The sequence below is a fragment of the Acomys russatus genome, chromosome 23 (genome assembly GCF_903995435.1).
Source record: "Acomys russatus chromosome 23, mAcoRus1.1, whole genome shotgun sequence".
Taxonomy (NCBI): domain Eukaryota; kingdom Metazoa; phylum Chordata; class Mammalia; order Rodentia; family Muridae; genus Acomys; species Acomys russatus.
In genome coordinates, this window is record NC_067159.1 from 1,651,545 (window position 1) to 1,655,222 (window position 3,678).

Genomic DNA, 3,678 nt, shown 5'->3' on the forward strand with positions numbered 1-3,678 from the left:
TTACCAGGACCAGTCCATTTGTATCTGACAATCTTGGAGAAATTATTGGTTTATTTCATCTCTAACAAATCGGTCACTCACTATTTAAATACTTGACGTCATTAGAAACCGTCTGAACACTGTTTTTTCTTTTTCCTGCCATAAAAATACAGTGATTTGCCTCAAAAACCTTGTGAACAAACATCCTGATTCTGCCTGCTTTCCTAATGCTTCTGAGATAGACGGTTACAGCACGTCAGCAGGCGGAGGCCGGAAAGCCAGCCTTCTACTTGAAAGTGCTGCGCTCTGGAGTGCTCTACACCCTTCTCCATGGCCTAACAGCATACAGACAGCTGAAGCCAGCGACTGCAACCCAGTCCACAGTACTCGGTTCTCTCTGCTCGGTTAGTTTACGTAGACACAACTTACCTCTACCATATTCAGAAAAACACTTAAGCCTCAAGGCCCCCAATAATTGGAGTACTGAGCTAGATCCAGCCTGACACATCAGACAGAAGTAGCGCATGACTCGCTGAGGGCTCCATAACCTGCTGTTAGAACCCAGGCGTACAAATGCTGAGCCAGTCACTGTTCCTGTGGTTCAGGCGGCCCTTAGTCATTAGTCAGTTCTACGTAGGCCAGAGTCCGGCAGGAAAACGCATGGTGCATCACATCCACCATTTCTTAGGTTGCTACTGCTCTCTCTTCTTTAGTGAAAGGTTGTATCCATGACAGGCCAGCAACACGAACACTTTTATTGTCAGCATCTTCTCTCTGCTCTCATCACGTGCGGAAGGCTTCCGTGGAGAAAAGCTAATTGCATAGGGGGGTCTTCTATCTTTGGATGGTCAAACAGAGCAATACATGCTTTAACACTGTCAACCGCTTTACTTTTAAAAAGCTGAATGTCTTTCCTGCAGCACTGCGGCCTCTGGGTTTAGGGGGCTGCTTGTGTCGATCTTGTAGAGCACTTGCCTTGCACACATTAACACCTGCCCTAGGTGATTATGATCCTGCCTCCACTTTGCAAACGCTCTCTTCACATCCAGTTCACCTGAGGCGGGATCAACCACCAGGTAAAAGACGGGCATATCAAACAGCAGGCATGGACAATCACCATCTGGATAGCAATCAGGAATATACACCATAAACTTGAATGTGTCATTTCATACAGCCCGTGCCGTATAAAATATGACTCCAAGCCACACTAATAAATAACCACACACAAGCCACACGATAACATGGCTGTTCATAGACAAGACTCCCGGAAGCTGCTTCGCTACCAACCTAAATTCTGCAGGAAGCCTATCTTCTAGGTAGCAGGGTCCCTAAGAAGCTTGGGTGTCATTTATTGACTGCATTCCTGGGGCAGGAAATGTAGGTTGGGTTTTTGGGCAGAGCGTTTTCGGGAATAGAAGGCGGCTGGGGTTTTTGGTTTTTGTTTGTTTGTTTGGTGCAGTTCGTGGAGGGACTGGCCTCCACATCCTCTGCTAATGTTCTCTCTTCATCTTCAGCCCGTTTATGCACAGACATGCTCCACAAAGGGTTCATAACGCGTACTGCAGAGAGCTTCAGTGCCCTGTCACCACCAAGCTCTTCTGATCTCAGCCATTCTCGATACCAGGCAGCCGAGCACCACCTCAGCCCGACAGCATCTTCGGCCACACTGCAGCCCGGCCCCTGCTGCTAATTTTATTAATTTTTTAAAAACAGATTTTGGCTTGGATTTTCCACTATTAGACTGACTTCTGCTCCTTAGGGCTTGTTTTGTTCTAGTTCCTTTGGATTCCAGCTGCTTGTCTAGGTTAGAAAAATAAGATGGTTGTTTTTAAAACTCCCTTCTCCAGCCCTGATCAGCCTGCCAGCCTCACTATGCAGTATTTTTATTGTCCTTACACTTAAAGCATTTTCTAGGTTTTTTTTTTTGTCTTTTCTACTTTGACTCATATTACTTAACAGGAAATTATTTAAATTTCAAATATTTGGTTATTTCACATATGTCTTACAGTTATGAATTCTAATATAGTTTTATGGTCAACAAACACTTAGTAATTAAACATTTTATTGAGAATTATTTTATGGCACACCAAACGTGGTCTATCTTGATGACTACTCTGTATGTGTTTGAAGAATGAATGTGCAGGTCCAAACCTTAGGGTTTTTTTTTCTTTTTTAAAAATATTTAATTAATTTATTCAGACTATAACTCAATTGTTATCTCATCACTTGTATCCTCCCATTCCTCCCTCCCTCCTGTTTTTACCCTGTTCCCCTCCCCTAGGTCTATGACCGAGGGGGACCTCCTCCCCCTCTATATGGTCATAGACTATCAAGTCTCATCTTGGTAGCCTGCTTATTCCTTCTTTGAATGTCACCAGGCTTCCTCACCAAGGGGAGGTTGTCAAATATGGGGCACCCAAGTTTATGTCAGTTAGTCGCTGCTCTCCACATAATTGTGGTGAATGTCCTGTCCATTGGGTAGATCAGGGCCGGGTAAGGGTTTGATGTTTACTACTTGTGTTGTCCTTAAAGTTTTTTTTTTCTAGTTAGCTTAATTCATTACTCCATCAAGTTTACGAACTGATTTTGTTCTGGTGGACAGCTGAGTCACGCTACAGCCTCTTTGGAGTTGTGCAGACTGGCCTATGCTTTGGTAGAAGGATCAATGGAGAAGTTCACAGTATTTCTCAGGTCCCTCTAATTGGCTAGGACCCAATCACAAGCCAGCTGTCCTGTGGAACTTGCCAGTGTTGCTTCTGGGCTGTAGTAGGGCTGGTCTAGAGACGATCACTCCCTTGGTATCCACCCTCTGTTCAATCTGCTGGTCTTTCTCCTAATCAGGTGCAGCCCAGTCCTTGGTTATGCATAAAGACCCTTACAAAGACTTCTGGGGCCACCTGACGACATAGCTCTTTGCTGTTGGGATCTTCCCTCAACAATCCCGGTGTTTCAGGGGTCTTGAGCTCAGATTCCTCCTTCCTTGGTTAGGTGGGACTGCCGAACTCAATTTAAACTACTGCTCATTGTGATGAGATTCTGAGAAGGGAATCTGGCCAGCTCAAGCCCTTCCCCGCCCCACCCCCCTTCCCTCTGCCTTGCTAAACCTTTAGCTTACATTCCTAAAGCTAGCCCCCAAGGTCTGTTCCCTTATTTGGCCACTTCCTTAACCTGAGGCTGGCTACCAAGGTCCAGCGATCAAAGTATTGACGACCAGCAATTAAATTCAGCTTACCTAATTAACATGCCCAATCAAAATTACACACACACACACACACACACACACACACACACACACACACACACACACACACCACGGGAAATTCCCATTTTACCTTATAAACCACAGCTCACCTATTGACCATGTCTGTCTCTTTATCTAGAGGTACTCCTGATTCCAGCTTGTAATACCTGCATCAGAAGACCCCCGCTAACTCCTGCCTGACCTTTCGGCCTGTAGAAACTGTGGGAGGTCGGGTGGGTTTAGTGTTAAACCTCTGCGATTTGTGGTGCTTCGGTATGCAGCAACAGAAAACTAGGTGAAAACAAACTGTGGAGAAAGAGAAATAGGAGCTTCAATGGAAAAACAGCCTCTGCATAACTCAGCGCGGTGTTCCCTGGGGAAGAATTGATGAGGCTTTCCTCGGGGGCCAAGACAGAACCTGGGAAAATGTCAGAGGAGTGGCTTTGTGCTTTGTTTCA

General features: G+C 45.4%; 1 pseudogene; it reads right to left on the reverse strand.

Annotated features, from left to right (window-relative positions):
* Positions 1-663: 663 nt before the first annotated feature.
* Positions 664-1,530, reverse strand: LOC127206617 (AKT-interacting protein-like; annotated as a pseudogene).
* Between the last annotated feature and the right edge of the window lie 2,148 nt (positions 1,531-3,678).